Source organism: Schistocerca nitens, chromosome 2, assembly GCF_023898315.1.
Source record: "Schistocerca nitens isolate TAMUIC-IGC-003100 chromosome 2, iqSchNite1.1, whole genome shotgun sequence".
NCBI lineage: Eukaryota > Metazoa > Arthropoda > Insecta > Orthoptera > Acrididae > Schistocerca > Schistocerca nitens.
The window spans coordinates 954310647-954323401 of record NC_064615.1 but is presented as its reverse complement, the minus strand read 5'-3'; positions in this window follow the sequence as shown (position 1 = coordinate 954323401).

Below are 12755 nucleotides of genomic sequence, written 5' to 3'. Positions count from 1 at the left end.
GTCCTTGCGACTTTGATTTGATTCCGAAGATGAAGGAACCACTTCGTGGCATTCGCTTCAGAACTGTTCCAGAGATTCGCCAGGCAGTAGACCACCCCGTTCGCACCATCAACAGAACAGGCTCTGCTAACGGTAAACTACGCATTCCACATCGCTGGCAACTGGTTCTACACAACGCTGGTGACCACTCTGAAGGACAGTAACAGGTGCAAACATGTAACTTTTTGTATCGGTTGTGAATAAATAGTTGACACTATGTAAGCTCCAACCCTTGTATCAAGTGCTCAGACGGGAAACCAGTCCTATACAAAGAAGAGAAAGCTGAAAGGTGGAAACAGTATATAGAGGACCTATACAAGGGAGATAAATTTGAAGGCAACATTATATAAAGGGCAGTGGAAGTAGATGAAGATGAGGTGGGAGATATGATATTGCGACCAGAATTAAACAGAGCTCTGAAAGATCTAAGGTGAAACAAGGCCCCGGGAGTAGATAACATTCCGTAAGAACTACTAATAGCCTCGGGAAAGCCATCCATGACAAAACACATCAATCTGGTGTGCAATATGTATGACACATGCGAAATACTTTTGGATTTCAAGAAGAATGAAATAATTCCAGTTCCAAAGAAACCAATTGCTGACAGGTGTAAAAATTACCGAACTGCCAGTCTGATACATCATAGTAGCAAAATATTAACACGAATTCTATGCAGAAGAACGGAAAACTGATAGAAGCCGACCTCTGAGAAAATCTGTTTCGATTCCAGAGAAATGTTGGAACACCCGATGCAATTTTGACCCTATGACGTATCTTACACTATAAGTTAAGGCATAACTGCGTCTATAGCACTTTTATAGCATTTGTAGACTTAGAGAAACATTCTGAAAGTGAAACTTCCTGGCAGATTAAAACTCTGTGGCGGGCCGAGACTCGGACTCGGGACCTTTGCCTATCGCGGGCAAGTGCTCTACCAACTGAGCTACCCAAGCACGACTCACGGCCGGTCCTCAAAGCTTCAGTTCTGCCAGTACCTCGTCTCCTACCTTCCAAACTTTACAGAAGCTCTCCTGCGAAACTTGCATAACTAGCACTCCTGAAAGAAAGGATATTGCGGAGACATGGCTTAGCCACAGCCTGGGGGATGTTTCCAGAATGAGATTTTCACTCTGCAGCGGAGTGTGCGCTGATATGAAACTTCCTGGCAGATTAAAACTGTGTGGAGACGAGGTACTGGCAGAAGTGAAGCTTTGAGGACGGGGCGTGAGTTGTGCTTGGGTAGCTCAGTTGGTAGAGCACTTGCCCGCGAAAGGCAAAGATCCCGAGTTCGAGTCTCGGCCCTGCACGCAGTTTTAACCTGCCAGGAAGTTTCATATCAGCGCACACTCCGCTGCAGATTGGAAATCTCATTCATTCTGAAAGTGTTGACTGTAATACTCTCTTTCTAATTCTGAACGTATCAGACGTAAAACATAGGAAGCGCAAGGCTAAATGCCACTTATACAGAAACTAGATGGCAGTAATAAGAGTCGAGGGACATGAAATGGAAACAGTGGTTGAGACGGGATGGAGACAGGGTTCCAGCCTGCCCCCGGTGTTATTCAATCTGTACGTTTAACAAATAATAAAGGGGTGTTATTCAATCTGTACGTTTAACAAATAATAAAGGAAACCAAAGGAAAATTAGGAGTAGGAATTAAAGTTCAGGGAAAATAAATAAAAACTTTTAGGTTTGCCAAAGGCATTGCAATTCTTTCAGGCAGAGCAAAGAACTTGGAAAAGCAATTAAACGGAATGGACACTGTGAGAAAATTAAACGTCTATTTTATTTATTTTGTAGCTACCAGTTTCGGCGTTTCAACGCTCCATCTTCAGAATGTAATTGATACTGAAGGAGTTGACACGATCCGTGTATACACCGCATCAATGGCCAATATAACGGGTTCCGCAGACTATCTGAAAATTTTGGCGTCAGAGCTCCAACCATCAACTGCCAACCGACTCAAACTGAGCTAGCAGTTATATTGGCCACTTATGCGGTATGTATAGGGATCGTATTAAACCTTTCAGCATCAACTACAGTCTGAAGATGGCGCACTGAAGCGCCGAAACTGATAGCTACAATTACTTTTGAATACATTATGGGCACAACAGTGATCAATGTTTTACTAATAATTACTATTAAAAACAGTCTTGATCACAATTTATTTTACAAGGTGACCGGTTTCAACCACTACTGTGGTCATCTTCAGACCATTGAGTAGGAGCCTCTATGTGTTGAAGAATCACTACTGATTCTTCAACACATAGAGGCTCCTACTCAATGGTCTGAAGATGACCACAGTAGTGGTTGAAACCGGTCACCTTGTAAAATAAATTGTGATCAAGACTGTTTTTAATAGTAATTATGATAGCTACAAAATTAATAAAATCGTAAGGACGGCTGTAGGCGTTTCATTTTCTCACAATAGTAAACGGCTGTATCCCCAACATCTCCTGTCAAAAGGATGGACACACAAAAACTGAATGGACATTGTCTTGAAAGGACATCAAGAAAAGCAAAACAAGAATAACGGAATATACTCGAATTAAATCAGGCGATGCTAAAGGAATTAGATTAGGAAACGAGACACTTCAAGTAGTAGACGAGGTTTGTTATTTGGGCAGCAAAGTAAATGATGACGGCCGAAGTGGAGAGGTTATAAAACGTAGGCGTGCAATGGCAGGAAAAGCATTTCTGAAGAAGACAAATGTTTTGACATCGAATATAGATTTAAGTGTTAGGAATACTGGAGTGTTTGTCTTGAGTATAGCTATGTATGGAAATGAAACATGAACGATAAACAGTTAAGACAAAAAGGGAATAGAAGCTTTCGAAATGTGGTGCCACAGAAGAATGATGAAGATGAGATGGGTACATCACGTAGCTAACGAGGAGGTGCTGAATGGAATTGGGGAGACAAGAAGGTTATGGCACAACTTGACCACAGGCAGATATCAGTTGATAGGACATATTCTGAAACATCAAGGGATCATCAATTTAATCCTGAAGGGAAATGTTTGAGGTTTAAAATCGTAGGGGGAGACCAAGAGATGAATACACTAAGCAAATTCAGACGGATGTAAGTTGCAATAGTTATTCAGAGATGAAGAGTCTTCCACACAATACAGTAATATGGAGAGCTCCATCAAACCAATCTACGGACTGAAGTCCGCAACTGCAACAACATTCATAAATACATACAAATTTGTTTTACTTATGATGTCATTTCAAAAATTCAGTATTTTTGTTTTAACGACATTTAGACTGTTGTTTAAAAGTTAGTACACTTAACACAGATGCCGCCCTGAGTGGCCGAGCGGTTCTAGGCGCTACAGTCTGGAACCGCGCGACCGCTACGGTCGCAGGTTCGAATCCTGCCTCGGGCATGGATGTGTGTGACGTCGTTAGGTTAGTTAGGTTTAAGTAGTTCTAAGTTCTATGGGACTGATGACCTCAGAAGTTAAGTCCCATAGTGCTTAGAGCCATTTGAACCATCATTTAACACAGATCTTGAAAAGGTCAATGAAAGTATTTTCGCGATGCTAGATTATAAATCTGTTTTCCTAAGACAGAAGGGTTCAAAGGTTATAAAAATGGAAGGTATGCGTATGAAATTTACCTTCCTTAGCTAATTTCAGTTTTCTCTGTGTTTAAAATTTTGGATCATTAGTAGATTCTTAGTAGTATTCTCATTTTCAAATTTTTTGTTCATCTTAATCAGGAACTATCTTCTCCATGAACCATGGACCTTGCCGTTGCTGGGGAGGCTTGCGTGCCTCAGCGATACAGATGGCCGTACCGTAGGTGCAACCACAACGGAGGGGTATCTGTTGAGAGGCCAGACAAACATGTGGTTCCTGAAGAGGGGCAGCAGTCTTTTCAGTAGTTGCAGGGGCAACAGTCTGGATGATTGACTGATCTGGCCTTGTAACATTAACCAAAACGGCCTTGCTGTGCTGGTACTGCGAACGGCTGAAAGCAAGGGGAAACTACAGCCGTAATTTTTCCCGAGGACATGCAGCTTTACTGTATGATTAAATGATGATGGCGTCCTCTTGGGTAAAACATTCCGGAGGTAAAATAGTCACCCATTCGGATCTCCGGGCGGGGACTACTCAAGAGGACATCGTTATCAGGAGAAAGAAAACTGGCGTTCTACGGATCGGAGCGTGGAATGTCAGATCCCTTAATCGGGCAGGTAGGTCAGAAAATTTAAAAAGGGAAATGGATAGGTTAAAGTTAGATATAGTGGGAATTAGTGAAGTTCGGTGGCAGGAGGAACAAGTCTTTTGGTCAGGTGAATACAGGGTTATAAATACAAAATCAAATAGGGGTAATGCAGGAGTAGGTTTAATAATGAATAAAAAAATAGGAGTGCGGGTTAGCTACTACAAACAGCATAGTGAACGCATTATTGTGGCCAAGATAGACACAAAGCCCATGCCTACTACAGTAGTACAAGTTTATATGCCAACTAGCTCTGCAGATGATGAAGAAATAGATGAAATGTATGACGAGATAAAAGAAATTATTCAGGTAGTGAAGGGAAACGAAAATTTAATAGTCATGGGTGACTGGAATTCGTCAGTAGGAAAAGGGAGAGAAGCAAACATAGTAGGTGAATATGGATTGGGGGGAAGAAATGAAAGAGGAAGCCGCCTTGTCGAATTTTGCACAGAGCATGACTTAATCATAGCTAACACTTGGTTCAAGAATCATAAAAGAAGGTTGTATACCTGGAAGAATCCTGGAGATACTAAAAGCTATCAGATAGATTATATAATGGTAAGACACAGGTTTAGGAACCAGGTTTTAAATTGTAAGACATTTCCAGGGGCAGATGTGGACTCTGACCACAATTTATTGGTTATGAACTGCAGATTGAAACTGAAGAAACTGCAAAAAGGTGGGAATTTAAGGAGATGGAACCTGGATAAACTGAAAGAACCAGAGGTTGTACAGAGTTTCAGGGAGAGCATAAGGGAACAATTGACAGGAATGGGGGAAAGAAATACAGTAGAAGAAGAATGGGTAGCTCTGAGGGATGAAGTAGTGAAGGCAGCAGACGATCAAGTAGGTAAAAAGACGAGGGCTAATAGAAATCCTTGGGTAACAGAAGAAATATTGAATTTAATTGATGAAAGGAGAAAATATAAAAATGCAGTAAATGAAGCAGGCAAAAAGGAATACAAACGTCTCAAAAATGAGATTGACAGGAAGTGCAAAATGGCTAAGCAGGGATGGCTAGAGGACAAATGTAAGGATGTAGAGGCTTGTCTCACTAGGGGTAAGATAGATACTGCCTACAGGAAAATTAAAGAGACCTTTGGAGAGAAGAGAACCACTTGTATGAATATCAAGAGCTCAGATGGCAACCCAGTTCTGAGCAAAGAAGGGAAGGCAGAAAGGTGGAAGGAGTATATAGAGGGTTTATACAAGGGCGATGTACTTGAGGACAGTATTATGGAAATGGAAGAGGATGTAGATGAAGACGAAATGGGAGATAAGATACTGCGTGAAGAGTTTGACAGAGCACTGAAAGGCCTGAGTCGAAACAAGGCTCCGGGAGTAGACAACATTCCATTAGAACTACTGATGGCCTTGGGAGAGCCAGTCATGACAAAACTCTACCATCTGGTGAGCAAGATGTATGAGACAGGCGAAATACCCTCACACTTCAATAAGAATATAATAATTCCAATACCAAAGAAAGCAGGTGTTGACAGATGTGAAAATTACCGAACTATCAGTTTAATAAGTCATGGCTGCAAAATACTAACGCGAATTCTTTACAGACGAATGGAAAAACTGGTAGAAGTCGACCTCGGGGAAGATCAGTTTGGATTCCGTAGAAATGTTGGAACACGTGAGGCAATACTAACCTTACGACTTATCTTAGAAGAAAGATTAAGAAAAGGCAAACCTACGTTTCTTGCATTTGTAGACTTAGAGAAAGCTTTTGACAGTGTTAACTGGAATACTCTCTTTCAAATTCTGAAGGTGGCAGGGGTAAAATACAGGGAGCGAAAGGCTATTTACAATTTGTACAGAAACCAGGTGGCAGTTATAAGAGTCGAGGGGCATGAAAGGGAAGCAGTGGTTGGGAAAGGAGTGAGACAGGGTTGTAGCCTCTCCCCGATGTTATTCAATCTGTATATCGAGCAAGCAGTAAAGGAAACAAAAGAAAAATTTGGAGTAGGTATTAAAATTCATGGAGAAGAAGTAAAAACTTTGAGGTTCGCCGATGACATTGTAATTCTGTCAGAGACAGCAAAGGACTTGGAAGAGCAGTTGAACGGAATGGACAGTGTCTTGAAAGGAGGATATAAGATGAACATCAACAAAAGCAAAAAGAGGATAATGGAATGTAGTCAAATTAAATCGGGTGATGCTGAGGGAATTAAATTAGGAAATGAGACACTTAAAGTAGTAAAGGAGTTTTGCTATTTAGGGAGTAAAATAACTGATGATGGTCGAAGTAGAGAGGACATAAAATGTAGACTGGCAATGGCAAGGAAATCGTTTCTGAAGAAGAGAAATTTGTTAACGTCGAGTATAGATTTAAGTGTCAGGAAGTCGTTTCTGAAAGTATTTGTATGGAGTGTAGCCATGTATGGAAGTGAAACATGAACGATAACTAGTTTGGACAAGAGAATAGAAGCTTTCGAAATGTGGTGATACAGAAGAATGCTGAAGATAAGGTGGGTAGATCACGTAACTAATGAGGAGGTATTGAATAGGATTGGGGAGAAGAGAAGTTTGTGGCACAACTTGACTAGAAGATGGGATCGGTTGGTAGGACTTGTTTTGAGGCATCAAGGGATCACAAATTTAGCATTGGAGGGCAGCGTGGAGGGTAAAAATCGTAGAGGGAGACCAAGAGATGAATACACTAAGCAGATTCAGAAGGATGTAGGTTGCAGTAGGTACTGGGAGATGAAGAAGCTTGCACAGGATAGAGTAGCATGGAGAGCTGCATCAAACCAGTCTCAGGACTGAAGACCACAACAACAACAACATCTTCTCAGATTCTGAAATATTAATAGATAAGGAGTAGTATTTTAGTTACTAATTGTTTGTCCAGACCTATCAAGACTTTATTAATTTGGGTCTTTTGTGGTATTTTATATTTTTATTTATTTTGGTAGTACTTCATAAATTGTTTGCTTTATAGTAGCATTTTGGTTTCTAAGTTTTCACACTAATAATTCACACCTTCATTAATTAAAATTGCTATACATCGAAAGAACTTTTTATGTCATTTCTTCTAATTTTCTCTTTAGGTTTGTTAAGGACACGATTTCTTTAGATTTCAATGAATGTACATATTTTGTTGTACTTCTGCACTCTGATTTTAAGCAGCTTGTTTAAGATTGAATTTTTAAAGATTCTGGTAGATTTGTATGGAGTACGGATATTTCATTTTCCAATTTTATTTGCAGGTAATTCAGGATACGATCTTTTAAATATTTAATATATATTGTTATTAATTTCACAAAAACAGTAGCAAAAACGACTAGCGCACAATGAAATGACATAAATAAGGTGACAGCTAATTGCAGCCATCAGTTACAGCATTCATAGAATGAGGAATTATATTTAATCTTTAACAATAGCACATGGAAACAAATTGAACGACGTCCTCCATTCGAGAGGCATCTTCAGTGTCACCTTCAACCAGTGGCAGTTTAGTATCCACATTTCTTCTTCTATAGACTGGGGTTCCTCTTCATCAATTCCAAAACCCAATTTAATCATTCAGTAAATCCTTGATGTACGCTCCTTAGTCTTCTCCAGACTAAATTATGGGGAAAGAAGGGCAGTCCCAAACAGTAGCATCGCAGCATCGCAAAGTGCTTCGCTGCCTTGTCATTTTTATCAGTTTCAACATTCTAATAGAAATCTTAGGGATTTAAAGACCTTCCTTTGTAACAGACACTGGATGTTAGCCTTCATATCCTTTTATCTGCTGTACACTGATTCACTTTTCATGCGGGACTTTTGGGGGCGGTTGGGGTCGGGAACGGGACGCGGGGAGTAGTGAAGACGCTCCGCGGCGCTGTTACTGCTTCGCGGCCCAATCCATCCCCCCTCCACGAGGAACTCACGTCTCCCTAAGCTATACCCAATCTGTTGAAGACAATTCGAAGCATATTTCTTATTGTGGTCCGAATACCTTAGCGTTTTTTCGAATCTGTTGAAGACAATTCGGAGCATATTTCTTATTGTGGTGCCGGCCCCAGTGCCCATGTCGTTCTAGGCGCTACAGTCTGGAACCGCGCGACCGCTGCGGTCGCAGGTTCGAATCCTGCCTCGGGCGTGGATGTGTGTGATGTCCTTAGGTTAGTTAGGTTTAAGTTGTTCTAAGTTCTAGAGGACTGATGACCAAAGAAGTTAAGTCCCATAGTGCTTTGAACCATTTTTTTCTTATTGTGGTCCGAATACCTAAGAGTTTTTTCGAAACTAGTTTCCACATACCTTTTATATTCAAGATGTTCATCACTTCCAATATTGTTAAAAATGTAGCTTGTGCATTTTCCCATTAGCCAGATCACTACGTTAGTTTTCGCCTGAGAGTAGTAACTTTCTTCTGGTCTGTAGAAAATGTTAGTCGGTACATTTTTGCGGAAGTTCTTGTTATTTGAGCGATTTTCTCTCTGGTCGACCCAGCTTATAATCTGAGCTCCAAAAGTGTACCGATGAGGCACAGTGTCAACAGAGTTACATTTACTGGAGAGAGAGGTTAGTGTCACTTAAACTGATGGCAAAGAGACCTCATTAGAGCTGATGATGTTATCAATTACTTTGTACTATGCCGTTCTCACGTCAGACGAAAGAACATTACTACTGATGTGTCAGATTACATTCCACGCTATTCTGGCATATTTTGTTGCTATGTCATTTTTCTTTGGTGTTTCCTTCTTTTTACTAAAATCGCCTTTCCTGTAATGTTTTTGCAGTTTAAAAGCTTTTTGCTGCAGTAGCTTCATTCAATAAAATTTGATACATCTTGTAGTTTAAAACTTATTTTTTGTATATTGATCGTTCCGGCCCGACAAGGTCGTATAGTTTTGTTGCAATGCATCCTGATTTGTTACACATTATGCTAGATGTTCCTTTGACATTTAACACCATCGCTTTAGACTTGATGTCAGTTATCCCATACTTCCGTTGCTTGGTTCCAACGTTGCTGTCTTCACAGGCACTCGTAACAATATTTTCCTTTGCATAAAAAATTTGCTAAGGTGGACATGATAGTTTTCGCCTCCAATGTTGTCATTGGGAGAAACTGTGCTATATAGTAGGCCTTGGAAAAAATATACGTATTCATAAACTCTGTTCTCTGGAACTAGTCTACGCTACAATGAAAATTTTCAATCAAAAACCCCTTAATTTTCCTTACCACCTGGTGTCAATTTATTGCTATCGTTTTTAAAAGAGAAGTTGTCAGTCCTATTCCACGTGCCTTGTGTTCGCTAACATGGTTCGTCCACTCAATGCGCACGTTCATAAGCCCCTTTATATTCCGAAATTTTCTTTTATTTCATTTACCCTCGCACCTGATACGGATCAATATTTTGCAAGTACCATGTCTAGTTGTAACACACCTGCGTGGTCTCTGATGATCATGCCTACATCGTACGCATAGGCACCTATCACGGTCTTTGTTCCTTGAACGGTAATACCTGTCAGTCCTTGCTGTAGCTGCCTCAGGATAGGTTCCAGGGATATAACTAAGAGACGCACTGATACGGAGCTTCCTTGTGGAACGCCCCTTTTTATTTCAACTTGTTTTGTCAGTTGACCATTAAGGGAGATTTGTGCAGTAACACCCACTGCCATGTCCTTGATGATGTCAATGGCTTTTGGAAGGACGTCTATTCGGCGCATTGTCTCTATCAGGTATTTGTGATTAATTTGATCAGCTGCCTTATAGAAGTCTATGAAGAGCAGTTCACATTTTACGTTATTTGTCTGTATGACATGGCGGTACAAAGTCGCAGTTTTTAAAATCGTTCTTTTAAAAGCACAGATCTACTGTTGGTCTGTGATATCAGCGGTACATGGTATGAAGCGCATATTAATTACCCGAGCTACAGTTTTATAATGGGAAATTAAAAGCGAGATCGGCAGTAGGCTATTTATTTTTCTGCAACCTCTGCTGTTGGAGATCAACTCGATTTAGCATTACTTGAACTCTGCAGGTACTGACTTTCCCCGTAATATTTAATTGACAATTTAGGTGAAACTCTCTCCTATTAGGGTCCAAAATTGTTCAAAGAATTCAACGGGCAGTCTGTCAGATCCTGGAGATTTCCTAACGGAAGACCTCCATATGGTTTCCAATACATCTTCCCTGGTGACGACCGCAGAAATGTTCTCATCGTCATCTCGCTATATTGGTGGAAGATGTATACCAAAGAGCTCATTATATTCTTCTTCGTTTGTTTCCCCCAGTGCATACTTGCGTTCATACTACATGGAGATTTCTTTAATTATTCGCTTCCGAGTAGTGATTATGGTACCATATTCGAGTTGAAGTCCATCCATGAAAACTCTTTTTCTTTTCTTGGTGTGACTGGTAAGACGGTAGAATGCAGCAGGCTCATCTTCAATGCATGACTTTGCTTTGGATTTTATCTTAAATTCCTCCAGTTCCTTACGTTTAAAACTTATTAACTTAGCTTTTATTTGCTTGATCTCCTTTAATCTTATAGGCACTACATCTATCTGATTGTAGAGGTCCCTTAGCACACCATAGTAGAATTCTACAGTCTCTTTCGATTCTCTGGTCTTATCTATGCTAAAAGATATAAAAACTTCCCGTAGCTTAAGTTTCGCTCGTCGGGTCCTCCAGTCTAGCACAGTTGGAAAACTGCTCAGTGTACGAAGACACATTTCCCAGGCTCTAGTTAGGTCATCTTCTAAATGTTCTGCTGATAATAAAAATATTTTTATATTCCACTGGCTTCTCACTCTTCGGTTAGGTTGTGGTGTTAAATTTACGCAGGTTACCAATGCAATGTCGTCGGAAAAACTAACGGGAGCAGTTTCTGCTTCCAACACTTTGTCCTACCACAAGAATTCGCAACGATATGAGTGGAGTTCACCATTGTTGGTTATTTTATTTCCCATGCATCTTTTAGGTTTAAATCAACAACAAGATCTCTCAAGTCAGTTGGGCAATTGAAGCTGGGAATTTTGATCCTTATGAGTCGATACACAATTGAAACCTCCCCCGAGTATAAGTTGCCGGAGGTTTTTCCTCAGGAAAAATATTGCGCTTTCTCTAAAGAACGTGGCCCTTGCAGCTCAATAAGTGCTGCAAGAAGGCACAAATCAATTGGCTATATTAACTCCTGCTACATTTATTCCATTACCTCACCCAGATTATGATTTATCAACGTTACGTAAGGGAATACCTTCTGTAACTAAACACTCGTTTCAATGAATTTTAGTAAAAACCACTATAACCGGAAAATTTTAATTGTGGGGCTACCACTACCTCCAGTAGTGTAATTTCCGTCCCTGACTCATATATAAATTGTTTGAGAGCAGCTGTCTTTACAGTCGACTGTACCCCGTTAATGTTTAAAGTGGTAATCGTGTATTACAGTAAGTTGGAGAGTGACTAATTTTTTCTATTCTGTTATTTGAATATTTGCATGGGGTTAGATATAAACCGGTCTAGCGGTAGCGCCTTTGAGTAGTAATCAGAACGACCTGGATTCAAACCCCGCCACGGCTTAAATTTTGAATAAAAATTCATCAACAGTGGCGACCCATGACTTCCGGCTTAAGAATTCACCCTCATTCTGCCAAAGGTCTTGTCAAAGAGGACGGAGGAGAGGAAAGTAGTTCAGGGCAACTCTCTTACCCTTCGGGTGCAAAACTATCCCTAAATGCAGAAGAATCACCAATGCTCAACGGTATGAGGATGCAGAAGGCAAAGGAAACCACTGCATTAAGCACACATAAGCTGTATCCACAGTACATGTGGCCTGTAATTGAAAAAAGATAGTGTCATGATGATCTCTCTACTGGCAAAGGTTTCCGCACTAGTCCTCCACTCGAATCTCCGCCAGAGGACTGCCGAGGGAGAGGTGACCATGAGGAAAAGATCGAATAACCAACGAAAGGATAACGTTCTACGAGTCGGGGCGTGGAATGTCACGACTTTGGACGTGGTGCGTAAGCAAGAAAACCTGAAATGGGATATGGAGACGCTCAGTCTAGGTGTAGTGGCGGTCAGTGTAGTGAAATGGCAAGAGGCCAAGAATTTCTGGTCAGACGAGTATAGAGTAACATGCACAGCAGCAGAAAATGGTAAACTGGAGAAGGATTCGTTATGAATAGGAATATAGGGCAGAGAGTGATAGGTTTGTCCTCATTAGAATCGACAGCAAATCAACACCAATAATGATAGTTGAGATATACATGTCGATGTCGAAAGCCGAAGATGAGATAAAGAAAGTGTATGATAATATTGAACGGGTAATTCATTATGTAAAGGGAGCTGAAAATATAGCAGTCATCGGGATCTGGTATCGGGTGGTAGAAGAAGAAGTAGAAGAAAGAATTACGGGACAATACGGGTTTGGTAATAGGAATAAGAGAAGAGAAGGAATACTTGAGTTCTGCAATAAATTTCAACTAGTTTAGCGAATACTCTCTTCCAAATCGCAAGAGGAGACGGTATACTTGGCAAAGG